Below are 15,011 nucleotides of genomic sequence, written 5' to 3' on the forward strand. Positions count from 1 at the left end.
GGAATTACATATTAATATTATTTTATTTATTTAAAGGAAAAAAGGAAAGAAAAGTCATATATTTTTTAATTTAGACCTAGCAAATCATATCCGCCCGGATACAATAAAAGAGAACAAAAAAAGAACAAAAGAGAAAAGCATAATAAAAGGATAGTGAATACATTCAAAATGTTCAGAACCATAATAATGAACCTAAAGCTGAATTAAATCGTATCCTGGCCTCTCTCCAAGAAGTCGATGAACTATTCCTTCCTATATAACTTGCTCCCCGGTCCATACAGCTTGTGAACTGGAATAGATAGCCTGAATAGGGTTGTCCAAACTAAGATAAATTATGTTGTCTGACGATAAATTGAAGTTTGGAATTATACATGGTTGTTATTCTAGATATAGTAACGTTTATGAACATACCACTTGTCATGTCCACATTTGCTTCGTTATATTGAATTGGATATTCCAGGAGATGAGCTTAGTCGTCTCTCGGATTGGTTTGGTTTGTTATAGATGTTTACTAGCTTCTCGCCCCGGCTTTGCCCGGGTGTCACTAAACTATTTATTAAAAAAAACCCGCTTTAAAATACGCAATGGATTTTAAAGCTGTTTTTTTTAATAAATAGTGTAGTGACACCTTGCGTAGTTTTAAAGATTTAAGCATACATAGGGACAGACAGACAGCGACAGTAATTTTTTTTTACTATGTAATGATAATGATATCACCCGGGAGTTACAACATTTTTGTTGCCAGATTCGAGATCACGATCTTTTGGTCAAAGTCGCGGTAGTACCAATGGGCCATGATGCTTTCACGAATTAGACAGTTAAAAGTGCTATATATATTCTAGTTGGTAGGGTTTCTAGGTTTAAATGTAATAATTTGTTTAAAAATAGACAGCGGGATAAAATGACAATCAGATTGAGAAATATTAGTTATTATATAATTATATACGTAGTTTGGTTAAAGAAAAATCAAGCATTTTCAAAAATTCATGACAAAATTATTGCAATATATTTTTTAGAAAACTATCTATTAAAATATTAACTAAATTATAATAAAATTGAAGTGTTTTTACAATGACAATGAAAATATATTTATATTGAATATCTCTAGTTGTAGATTATATATGTCATATAATCTATAACTACAATATATATAATTTACAACTACTCAAAGCTACAACCCTACACATAAATTTATGTTATTTAGAGGCAATCTGAATGAATATAGGCAACCATTAGAAAACATGGGACGTTGCTCTTTTGCGATTATTATTATAAATGTCTGCAAATATTTTGCTATACACAATATAATTTTTTGTACCCACACTTTTTTTATGTTGATGTAGAGATCAAGTAAATAGTCATATTATAAATCACTAGCTGACCCCGCAAACATTATTTTCCCATAAAAATTAAAATCGCTAATAAAAAATAGGGGTTGATGGTAGGGGGTGAAAATTTAGGGTTGTATGCATTTTGTAAATCTACATTATAAAAAAAAATATGTACATAAAACAAAATAAAAATGTTAGGGGTAGACACTTCGGGTATGAAAAAGAAATCATCTATTATTAGACCTACTTTCTTAAATTAAATATCATAAAAATCGGTCAAGCCGTTTTGGAGGAGTATGGTCACTAACATTATGACACGAGAATTTTATGTATAAGATTATTATTAATTAATTCAATCTGCCTCATACAACCGAAACAACAAAACAAGCTGTTTGACTACTGAAGTAGGACATAAAGTGAGAATTGAGAATAAATGAGAAGACAAATTTTGACGTATTGAATCCGCAACCATAAGACGTGAAACAGTGTTATACCACTACGGCACAGTTCGTGTGCATATTGTTTTCTTATATATTACTTATAGAGGTATATAAAATTTATGAAATACACGCGAAAATTTCACTTGGGGGAAAAAAACTACCAATAACTTCTAAGCCATTAAAACCGTCGTTTCCTATTGTACGTCATCAGTCTAAATCATGATATCGTGACAGTTGAAAATCATAGCGTGTTTGGAACACCTAAAATACCCCACCGAGAATTCGGTACCGAATATTATACAGATTTCTATAATCACGCATGAGAAATTAAACTTTACTGTCTATTAATTAAAGATATAAACTGCGTGCCACGTTTAAACACCACAAGTGACTTGGAAACGTTCCTTTGTAACATGAATGAACTTGAATTTAATATGTAATTCGATTTCCTACCAACGTTTAGGGTATTAGCATAGTTTGAGCGTTCGACTTTATGCAAATTACTTTGCGCAAATGGGATAAAACAATTATGTGGTGTCCTTTAACGAACACCATTATTAATTTTAGCATAACATGTTACTTCAGTTGGTTTATTATCATGTATTTTTAGCATAACATATTACTTTAGTTGTTACGTTAGTTGGTTTATTATCATCGATTTTTAGCATAACATGTTACTTCAGTAATTAATCTTAAGTTGGTTTATTATCATCTCTTTTTAGCATAACACCTACGGTACATCAGTTGTTACTCATAAGTTGGTTTATTATCATCGATTATTAATATCGCCAGACAAACTGAACTAAGTCTTTAGTTCAGTGGTCTGGCGATATTGTATTTATATTTCGATGGTCATGGTTATTTTAAACAAAACTAAAACGGGGTGTTTCTATTTTGTTTGACTATAGAAACATGATGTTTTTCTTATAAAATTTATGTTTGTTACAAGTTCTACTTAAAATGGGATTTATTTGTGCTGTGTGAATTTTCCTTTGTATTATTATTATTTGTAATATTTGCTTTTCTTAAATAAATATCTTTTCCTATATTGACACTAAGCAAAATAATTTTACCATTTCGAGTAGACAAAGCCGTTATAAATGATTACAATAGTATATACAGTACATACCGAGAACAATCGGCCGGGATGTTCACCGCTCGAACATAAGTCTAAGCGAAGTGATCAAATCTGAAAATAAAAACAAAATATTGTAAATATATTGACCCCACGTCTAATAAATTTCTGAGGTAACTCTACAAAAATACCAGTTTATTTCAGACACTTCTCCTATTCATTGAGGAAATTGAAAATGGAAAACATTGTAAAAATTACCTGGTATGATAATTTTTACAAGAATTTCCATTCTCAAAATACACATGAATACTAACGGTTGCACCGTGTGATCGAACCCGCGACCATAGGACTGAAAGCAGTGTACTATACCGCTATATATTTCGCACAATGTACATAATATCTTTTTAAATTATAGCCTATATGTTATTCTGATGTATAAACTATATTACCGTACAATTTCGTAAATCCGTTCAGTACTTTTTGCGTGAAGAGTAACAAACATCCATCCACAATGTTTAAAAGTGACCACTGTGTTTAAAAATGAAACGTTTTACATGTATGTAATATTTGAATATAGATAGTATATCTAGTTCATTTACAATGAGTGAACAATATTGCTACGTTATGTATGTATTGTAACATATTCAGTAAATACCACGCCCATCCGGTCCCTCCTTGATTGGAACCCTAACTAGATAACTCTAGGAATAATTAATGGTTTTCGGTTCGTAGCTCGTATTGTATTGATACCATGGTTTCTGACAATCAACTAATATGTTTAATATTTTAACTATGGATTCATGGTACTTGTGTTAGTTGTGTTCAGATATAATCTTAGAAATGTAAATTAGAATAATATGTTTTTAAAAGGGCTTCAGTCAAATTTCTAGCTTATTCTTCTTGGCTGTTTGATTGGAACAAATATTTACTATTCAAAAGGGCTTACATGGTTAATAAACTAACTAATACGTTTAATATTTTAACTCTTATGGATTCGTGGTAGTTTGTGTTCACACAAAATCTTAGAAATTTGAATTATATATTTTTTTAAAAGCGCTACAGGAAAAAAATACGTTATTCTTAGATGTATATGCATTAGAATGAAATATTATTCTATTCTATTCCGTAATACACTATCGTTATTATCATAAAAGCCGAAAAGTTAGGCTTTGTTTTTCCGACCGAAATTAGATTTTACAGTCTAAACCGTTTCAACTTCGCTTCGAAACCCAATTAATGGGATAACCTGGATGCTACAGTATACCAGGGGGACCATAACCATTATAGTTCCATAAAATAACATTTATATATTTGTATTAGTTGCCAAGATATCAAATAACAATGATAATACAACTGGAACATAACTCCACTTGTACCCAAGGCTTGCGAAACAAGAAACATTATGTCATCTCAGTAAATATGATACTTGGGGATATTGGTTAGTGACTAAAAGCTGCGGGTAAGTTATGAACTCATCCACTTAGGTCATCGTACTGGCCTTCTATGGACATACATAAAAGACCGAATATTAATGTATTAATTATGTACTTCTTCAACCACAATGCAAAAAGTATGTTTAATAACAAAGAAATTTTAATAATTTACTTTTATATTCTTCGGAATACAAGATAGGAATTGATTAATTGAAATGTATACAATTACTGCACCCGTGCAAAGATAAGGCGAGTCGCTTATAAATACTTACTTCATCGTCTGCTTCTTACTATCACATTCATTTGGGGCAGATGTTATATGTTTTTCTCTTCCATTCATCCCTGTTCGCAGTTATCTCTTTATTCACTCCCACTTTTGCCATATCATATTTCACGATGATAATGGAATGGTGTACCCGCCTGCGCTAACGGTTTACGCTGGCGGGGCACCAGTGGAGGATGATAAGATGAGCATAACCTTATGGTCAGGTCAGTTAGCCCATCGTGACATATTCACCAAGAATTTATCACGATGGTTTCCAGGGAGAACCGCGTGGAGGTCAACTAGACATGGTACATTGTTAGCTATAAGATCATCAATCCACATTACTAACAATCCCCGTTCCCCCCCATTTTCGGCGTTTAAAATCATAATCCAACCATATACGTTGTAAATAGGTACTTACTTAATAAAGATTTATATTTTTTTAATGGATGATAATAGAAAAGTCAGGACGTCGCCTGAGCTAACGGTTTACACTGGGGCACCAGTGGAAGATGTTATGATGAGCTCGAGGTTCGGTCAGTTAGCCCGTAGTGGCCAATTGACCGTGGAATTTATTGGTTTCTAATTCGAACCACGTAGAGATCAACCTGACATGGACTTCACTAGCAATCAGGTAATTAGTCCACATTATTAAGAACCTCCTTTTCCCAAAGACTTAATTGTATCGACTAAAACACAATGCCTGAAGTTATAAGTAACAACGTAAGACAGTACGGAGCTGTTCAAATATTGAAATGGTTGAGGTGAGGCGAACCAAAATAAATATTAGACCGCAATTGCGACCGCCACCAATGTTCTACAATATAATTATTTGTTCAGCGTTGAATATTCTACACACCATGTGATATTTGTCTTCAAAACTTGAGGTCAGGGTTGTTATTGTAGGACATGACTGTACGAGTGTATATACGTTTAATTAGGAAACATTGAATATTCTTGCAATTCGATTGCGAAATCTTAGTAAGAACTGGCTGTTGTCTATGGTTTACCACGCTTGGTGAAATAAGTAAAATTTTTGACATTTTTTTGTTAAAGGATGTTTAGTCTAGGCTCACATTACTAGGTTCAGTACGAACGCTCCGTGTCTTGACGTAGTTCGATTGGCGCATTTCCAAAGTGGGCGGGGCGTAGTGATCAATGAGCCTATTGAACAGCGTCGTCAACACGAGCCGACCGATCCGAACCTGATAATGTGAGCCCAGTTTTACTTCACGAAATATCATATGAACTAGGAATGTATTCTACAGCAATATCTGTTTACTTCACTTAGAGTGCTGACTGTGATGACAGTCTGGTCAAAGGATTTTATATGGTAAGTAGGTATAGATAAATACGGAATCCCATTTTGGGATGAATAATGCACATAATATTATGCAAATAAATATATCACATAAACCGTTATAAATAAGAGAATGATACATGTATGTAAGTTGTAATTAAAAGTTCAAATATTCTGTATATTTTTTTTTTATCCATACTAATATTACAAAGACGAAGAGGATAATTTTGTGAACATACAAAACTATACTCTTCTTCTTATAATGACCTATATAATTTATTTTATTATATAGTATTAAGCTATATAATGCATAAACTCAACAAAAAATAAAAACTAGCTTAAACTTTTTTTTATTATATCACCTACTAAGCTAGGTATATATATTTTATAGCTTAGCAATTAAAAGTATATTAATACTTTTAATAACTCAAATCAATTTCTCTAATTATCTCTTTTATATTTATATATACACGATATGTACGAACAAGGAAAAGTCCTAAAGAAAACAAACCAAAAGATTCGTTAATGAGTAAGAGAAATGTTCTAACTTATCTAATTAGTTTGCCTTTGCGTTCCTATTGGATAGAGGCTGTTATGACAATTTGTTACATTATAATCCAGAAAACATAGTAATCTAGTGGTTTGATTCTCCGACTGCAAATGTCTTAAGTTCCAATCTAATCGACAACAAAAACCATAGAAATGTAATGCTGACAACATTTATTTAAATAACCAAAAAGTAACTTCCTTTCTCAGTTTTCTTGTGTTTTTGACGACGTTGGCAAACAAGCATGCAGCTCATCTGATGGTAAACGGTCACTGTAGTCTATAAACGTCTGAAACACCAGGGGTGTCAAATGTGCGTTGCCGACCCTTAAGAAACCTCAAAATAGTCTTCCTAAAAAAATACCATGCTGTAGTCTCTCGAGAAAACCTCGGAAGTTCAATCCACAATCTAAGTATACTGTGTGATGAATCTGCTTTCAGAATAGTAGAACAAAATAATATGACTGTTCCAAAATGTTCACATTAAGTTTATTTGAATATATAATATTTCTATTCTATTTTACAAAATTTTGTGTGTCATTTACATTATTGACTCGGAAGAGTTAATTATAGAATTTAAACAAAATTAATGTGAAAAGGGCGGTTAGCCACTGCAATGTAATGTAGACATATCAAGTGTCACGCTCTTCTGTTTGTCGACTTCGATAATGCAACTGACTATATACCCCATCTGTGATTATAGTCGAGAAGGTACATATATAATCCAGGAACTCATGAATCACTGCGTGAAACGGATTATCTAGTCACTAAACAAACAATGTGCTTTTAATCAACGTAATAGGATTTAAGAAGCGCTTAGCAAAATTATTACTCATCAGGGACCACCCATAAATTGTAACATTGTGTGATAAGGGATTTATAATTCGTGACGTCACATTTCAGTGATGTGTAGAATTCGTGGGAGCGCAAACAGCCTCCAAAACAAATATGTCGGATTGTCCGGTCCAGAGCCACTGCACATCACTGCACTGCTACGGACCCAGTGCTTCTGGACGTGAATATAGACATAAATATATGCATATTAAATGTATAAATTAAATAAATAAAATTTCAAAAGTAAATAAGTAAGACGGTCTTGTTGGTTTAGCGATTTAACTTGGTTGGTAGCGGTTTCGATTCCTCGAACGGTACAAACATTTTGTATTCATGAGTATGACTGTTTGTAGCAGTTTGGGTGTATTCTATGTATATTATTTATGTATTTACAATGTATATGTATCTATCAGCTGTGTAGTACACATAACACAAGCTCTAGCTCAGATTGCGATTAGAGGGCGCTGTCTGGATTGTCCCGAGATATCATTATTTCGTATTTTTATCATTCAACCACGAAATTTGAACTATTAGCAAAAATATTCCATAGTTCAAATTTAAACATATATGGCCCCATGTATAGGAAGGAGGTGACTCATAAATGTGACTGACTATGACTGAGAGATCAAAAATCACTAATTTCATGTGGCGTAAATTACAGATGGGCCCTTAGGATTTGTGTATTTGTGTGTTTTGCGTAAAATTTACTCGACTTAGCGTTGGCTTGGCTCATTTATTATTTCTTTAGCCAAGTAGATAGTGTTGTAAAATAAGCGAGTAGTTCCTCTGGGCTCAGTACAAATATAAATATATGCCGGTACAACTAAAACTGTTTGTTTAGGCTCAGTATTTTGCTGTTAGTCATAACAAATATTTGCTTGCTTAAGTTGTAATCATTTGTCTTAATCATTAATTTAATTTAATGGAGAGTTTGTACAAAATCGTCAGCGTGGATACCTCATCTCAACTAAAATCTATGAGTTAGGATTTCGCAGATATGTTCGCAGCTACGTACCTGACCAAGACCTGACAAGGTATTGTGGCATTTCACTGTCATATCTCACCGCACCGCCCAGGCATCGTTTTAGTAATCAGTTCAGCATTGTGCATCGTATGAGGTTCCATGGGCATCACAGTTTAATTTGTGACGTTCGTAATATTTACTCCTGTTTATAGGCAACAGTTAACACTTTCCATTAGGTGGGCTATCAGCAGGTCTAGTTTGAAAACTAATTCCAATCAATCATTGGTATGCATTACTTTGAATTTTCATACTCTTGAAAACATTATTAAAACTTTGATTCCATACTACGTGGTCAATGAACCAACTGACATTGTTATCGATTTAGTCCTGATTAGTTTAGTTTTTTAGTCCTAAGGAAGGAGTTGGGCCTGTCAAAAGACGATGCTTACCAACGAAACACATGGCGCCTCAAGATTAGGAAAGCCGACCCTGCGTAACGGGAAGACGTGAGGATAAAAAAGAAGGACTATTCTAATGCTGTTGGCCGTTGGCCTTTACTGCTTCACTGGACGATAATTTCCTGATTTAAAGGAACAAAATGGATTGCATTGAAATCGACATAGAGATTTGTACTTAGAGTACAGACGCTGCTTCTTTGCTCGCAATTACATCAAAACTATAGTATTTCTACTGCGTGTATTTAAATTGCAATTGTGTGTTTATAGTATATTATCTGACCTGCGTATTTGTGCCACAATTTCTCCGCTTTTGCAACATTTTTAATTGCAGCTCCGCTCCTATTGGTGGTAGTGTAATAATATATAACGTATATATAGCCTTTCTCGATAAATAAGGTATCTAACACTAAACGAATTTTCTAAATCAGTTCGGTAGTACCCGAGATTAGCCTGGACATAAAAACTAATAAAACCTCTTTAAAATTTGTATTCATGAGTATGATTGTTTGTATCGGTCTGGGTGTTTTCTATGTATATTATGTATGTATTAAAAAAAATCTATGTATATGGATCAGTTGTCTAGTACCCATAACACAAGCTTTAGCTAGCTTAGCTTGGGTCTAGATGGCGCTGTGTAAATTGTCCTGAGATTATTATTTATTTATAATATTAGTACCTATATCATTATACTATACCAACATATTACCTATATTTACAGTATTTAGTTATGTATTTATTGTTTCATTACAGTCATTGCTATCATCATTATGACCTTCCCTTGTCCTGTTGTTTTGTCAAGGCTGTATATTTTCCTCTTTTATTTTCCCTATTACCCATTGTTTCTGTGTTCATGTACCTAACATTATTTTTTCTTATGAATTAAAGTTTTTTGTTGGGTCAACTGAAATTTATGTATTACATTTTCCTACAATTGTTTCTTTCCCAAACTTTATTTTTTCTAGACTTTCTTACACGATGTACCTTGTAAGTACCAAGATATGATCAAAAATATATTATGATGACATATCATCTAAGTACAAAAATATAATAAAACTGTGTATTATGAAATAGAAAGTCCAAAATAGGACCAAAGCTAGATCTATTTATGACTATTATGGAGTACCTATAAGTATTATGTGTACATTAAGAATAATGCAAAGAGATCAAATTTCATTGTACCATCATCGGCATTTAGTCCAGTGCAATATGTCATTCATCTGTCAAAATAGCATAATTTATCATTAAATTCACACCTCCTATAGTTATTATTTACATCCTCACTGGTCTAGCCAACATAGTGCGCCGACCTCAAATAATAGGATAAAGGCAAGTCTAATACCCATAAAACAAATTCTGTTTAGCTTTAGATTGGATAGCTCAAGGTTATTATAATTATTTAAGTTGATTGTTTTTTTTTTAATTTACCATGAGAATATTACTTTTAGTGACTTAAATTTAGCAAGCTAAAAACAATAGAAAATCATCTGCCTTCTTAAAATCGGACACAAAATCGAGGCCTCAGCATCGAACGAATCAGTATTAGAACGTAGTAACAAGATTCTATAATTAGGAATTAATTAATTAACGTTAAAAGTCGAGATGTTAATTTTAATGAAGAAAAACAAGGGGGAGATTCAGTTTTAATTGAGTTGAGACGCCGGCCGGGAATATTGTTATGCGATGTTGCGTTACTTTGTTATTCATTACGTCAAGATTATAATTATCTTTGTCATACATAACAGAAAGATACCGGTAAAACTGTAATACTGGAACGAATAGTCAGAGATTTTATTAATGGATGATAATGGAATGGTGCGTTAACGGTTCACGCTGCCGGGGCATCAGTGGAGGATGACAGGATGGAGACGTCAGATCAGTTAGTCCATTGTGGCAAATATACAATGGTTACGACCGTTGACTGTGGATGGAGATCGATATGACATGGTATATTGTTAGCGTATAGTTAGGGGCACCAGTGGAATAAGACGAGTATGAGGTCAAGTTAGTTAACAACGTGATAAATTTACCAGCACTTTAACATGAATGTTTCCAGGGCCCAAACTAACATGGTACAATGCTAGAAATGGGGTTATTAAACCATTACTAACAATCCTCTTTCCCGAAGTCAGAGGTATAAACATCGTCATAGTAAACGCAACACTTGTCTTGTCCATATTTCGCTCAGTATACTTGAATCTAAAATGGCAGGGGGAGAGCCAACCGCCGTCTCTCGGTGTTTCTTTCACCGGAGAATCAGTAAAAAATATAAGTTGACAAAGTTCTGATTTTTATTCTTTATTGTACACACACACATAGTAAAAAACAACAGTAATAATGTAAATGGTACAAAGGTGAGCTTATCTCTAAAAAGAGATTTCTTCCTGCAAACCTAGAAAATTTTGTAGGATGCGGGATTTATGTGTGTCCATTAGATTTGAATTCACTACTAGGGCAGTAAACACTAAGCTTTAATTTTTAAATTTTTCACACGGGTATATACTTTGTACGTGACAGACAGTGTATGTGCAGTGGTATAACTACATGCAGTGCTTTCTATTATGCGTTGATGAATACCTACATACAGGAAGTGGCAGCTTCATATTGTATAAATGTCTGAATATTTTCTCTATTATATTGTATCTATAATTTAATCTATGCCCACTACATGCATGTACATACAACCTTCCGGAAGAAATTCTCGAAATTATAAAACGTTTCAAAATCTATCGGTAGTGAAATTCCTATTGCTATTAATTACTTATTTTATGTTAGACTGAATTTTCCGCATTTATCCTCGCATATGGGTAGTTATGCGTGTAATTAATTACTATAGTTGTCGTTATTTTATGTAATTGGAAGAAACAGCACACATGGCAGCAAGCGGCAACCATATATGAAGAGAGCGTTACAAAGCACGTCATCAAGTGAACACACAGTCGGATGCCTCATGCGTTGCCATTCCAGAGGACGAAGATTTGAATTGAATTTTGAATTTGAATTTTGAACTGACGCAAAGGCATATATGGTTAAAGAGAGACAGAGGTTCTTAAAAAGCACGTCATCAAGTGAACACACAGTCGGATGTCTCATGCGTTGCCATTCCAGAGGACGAAGATTTGAATTGAATTTTGAATTTGAATTTTGAACTGACGCAAAGGCTACAAAAGAATCTTTGCGGTTGGCTAATATGGGACGAGACAGAGGTACCCACTTAGACAGATGAACGAGTTATTCGTATATTTAAGTTTGTAGATGGTTTTGTACATTGTCTACTTTTGCTGACTTCAGTTTTACAGTATTACTGCGACCTCTTATCTTTCATCGAGTTATAATCATCCTTGGTGGTCTAGCAATTAAACATATTTCTTTACATCAGATGGTCGCGGGTGTGATTCCTCGCACGGCCCAATTATTTGTATTCATAACTACGATTGTTTATATCGATCTGGGTGTTATGTATATTATGTATGTATTTACAGAAAAATATATTTAAGTATTTATATCAATTGTCAAGTACCCGTAAAACAAGATGTGCATAGGACTGGATTACTCTCTTCGACTGACTAACTTAACTCTTCGATCATTCACTTATAACTGAACAATGCATAAGTACGACCCATTAAACCTGAAAGCTGATTACGAGCGGTGGTCATTGTTATGTCCCCATAAACCAACGTATAGATCGATACCCGTTAGTAGGGGAGAAAGATTTATTTTCACAGGTCAATTCACACAGCGCCATCTAGTCCCAAGCTAAGCAGAGCTTGTATTATGGGTACTAGATACCTGATATAAATATCTGTATATATTTATATATAATATGTAAGTGTATGTAATTAGTGTATTTATTGTATTAAAAAGTAGGTCAATTCTATTAATGTATGTATGTATCTATGTGTATTTTTTTTATTATAATTCTATTAGCTGTATTCATGTATCTCTGCACATCATACTCAAAAACTAACAATTATGATTATAATTGTTAGTTTTTGTATGATTGTTAGTTTTTGATGAGTCATCAATACAAATATTTGTCCGTGCGAGGAATCGATCCCGAGACCATCGTAAGTCAAGCGGTGTGCTAAACCGCTAGACCTAAGAGGCCGTCAAATAACACCTACACCTAAATAACATAAAGTCACAAGCGAAAGCCAATGATTGTGATTACTATGTTTAGACTAGATTTTCGATTACGTGAGACGCACGCGTAAACCCGATCGCATGTCCCATGGACCGATTAATTTGGATGCAGCGAAAGTGATTGTACAGTACCTAACTGTACGTAATTAAATATAAGACTTGCTAGAATTGATGGAGAGTATTATATGACGACATGACGGCCTCGGTGGTCTAGCGGTTTAACACACTGCTACTTCCGATGGTCGCGGGTTCCATTCCTCGCATGGTACGAACATTTGTATTTATGAATATGATTGTTTGTATTGATCTGCATGTTTTGTATACATATCATCATTACATAGTATAAAACTAAGTCGCTGTCGCTGTCTGTCCGTTCATTGATTGTAGTTGCCTGTCTTATGGCTAATGCTCTGCCTGAATTACCTATTTATAATGACTAATCTTTATCTTTACATAGTTTAAATTAAATCGCTGTCGCTGTCTGATGGACAGACAGCGACAGCGATTTAATTTAAACTATGTAAATTCCTATGTATGCTTAAATCTTGAAAACTACGCAACGGATTTTGCAGCGTTATTTTTTAATAGATAGAGTGATTTAAGAAGAAGGTTTATAAATATAATACATGTACACCCGTGCGAATCCGGGGCGAGTAGCTAGTATAATATATGTATTTAGAAAAAAATATATAGTAGTATGTATTCAGATCAGTTGTCTAGTACCAGTAACAGAAGTCTGCTTACCTTGGGACTAGATGACGTTGTGTGAATTGTCCAAAGATATTATAATTATAATAGGAAATCAAAAGTGAAGTATAGACTAGTAATTTTTTTTTACACGAAGTTTGTGATTGCTATTAATAATAATATTAAACTCTTTATTGTGCACATAGAAGAAATACAATAATAAAAAACAGTAAATAGAAAATCAAGAACAAAAGGCGGTCTTATCGCTATAACTAAATCCTTACAGACAACCTGAAAGATAGGACTAACGTACATATAGTAGAACAGGTAGATGGCGTATACAAGACACTATAATTATTAAACAAATAAATAGACATACATATATAGATATATATAAATAAATATACATACACATATACATACATATATACAACTATTAAATAGGAAAAAATAAGCTATAGAGACACATAATAGGTCCTTAGACGATTTTTAAATATTGCATGAGATTGAGCAATTTTGTGATTGAAAATTATATATACCTAACTAATTCAGAAATCGTAGTAAATACATTGTGGTTACCTATATACGGTTACAATTGTTCTCCGTTTGCATTCAATCCGTTCATGGCACAAGTACAATGGCTAGTTAAATGTTTATTTATTTAAATAACTGTAATGCACATAATTTCAAAGTACATACGGCGGACCTAACATCATGCGGCATCATCTACCAGTCTATCATGGGTAGTGCAGAATATAAGTGTTGGCGGTGCAAATATAAATAAATGATATAACGGACAAAACACATACAAATATATTTATATGAATAAATAACTACATTTATATATACACACTAGGGTTCCCGGGAATTCTCGAACCGAGAATTCCCGGGAAATTCATGGGTTTTGTTCCCGGGAAATCAAGCTCGAGAAAAGTCGAGAACTCGAGAAATCAAGTACCGATATAGAAATTAAATTGCCCTTTGTTTTGTTGCGTGGCGGCGCAATAATTTAAGATATTAACTTTTTTGTTTTCTTTCATGTTATTTTTTTATTTTGTAGAAACTATTTTTGTTTACGTTGTTTTTTTTTTAAATAAGCAGCCAAAAATGGTGCTGTCATCTATACATATAAGTCTGAATAATTAGGTCCTAAAAAATTGAAATTGGCGTTTTGTAAGGGAATAACCTGAAGTATTTTTTTTTTTTTCAAAATATATCAAAATAAATAATATATAAAATATATTTATTTATTCAAAGTACCATTTCTATTTATGCACTTTTGCCTTTTGTTGTTGCACTTTGGACTGCCCCATCGGAGTGTAATTTTTTCCCTTGCAAGAAGTTATCCAAATTTCTTGACGTTATTGGAACCAAATAATATGAGAAAACGTACGTAAATGTAAATTTCTCGACAATCCGAGAAGACCTGAGAAATTGACCTCGAGAATTCTCGAGACCCGAAATCATGAACCCTAACACATACATAAACCATACATAAATACGTCCTTACTAATATTATAAATGTGAAAGTAGCGATG

General features: G+C 33.3%; 1 protein-coding gene across 2 annotated transcripts in view; it reads right to left on the reverse strand.

The window, feature by feature from the left end:
- The window catches only part of LOC131845916 (uncharacterized), a 101,046-nt gene that overhangs the window by 24,603 nt on the left and 61,432 nt on the right, over positions 1-15,011 (reverse strand). For both annotated transcript variants that reach the window (XM_059195075.1, XM_059195074.1), the window contains exon 3: positions 2,901-2,960. The gene's annotated coding sequence lies outside the window, so the exon portion shown is untranslated. The remainder of the gene's footprint in view (positions 1-2,900; positions 2,961-15,011) is intronic.

Source organism: Achroia grisella, unplaced genomic scaffold (assembly GCF_030625045.1).
Source record: "Achroia grisella isolate CSIRO2021 unplaced genomic scaffold, CSIRO_AGI_Agris_v1 utg487, whole genome shotgun sequence".
Lineage (NCBI taxonomy): Eukaryota > Metazoa > Arthropoda > Insecta > Lepidoptera > Pyralidae > Achroia > Achroia grisella.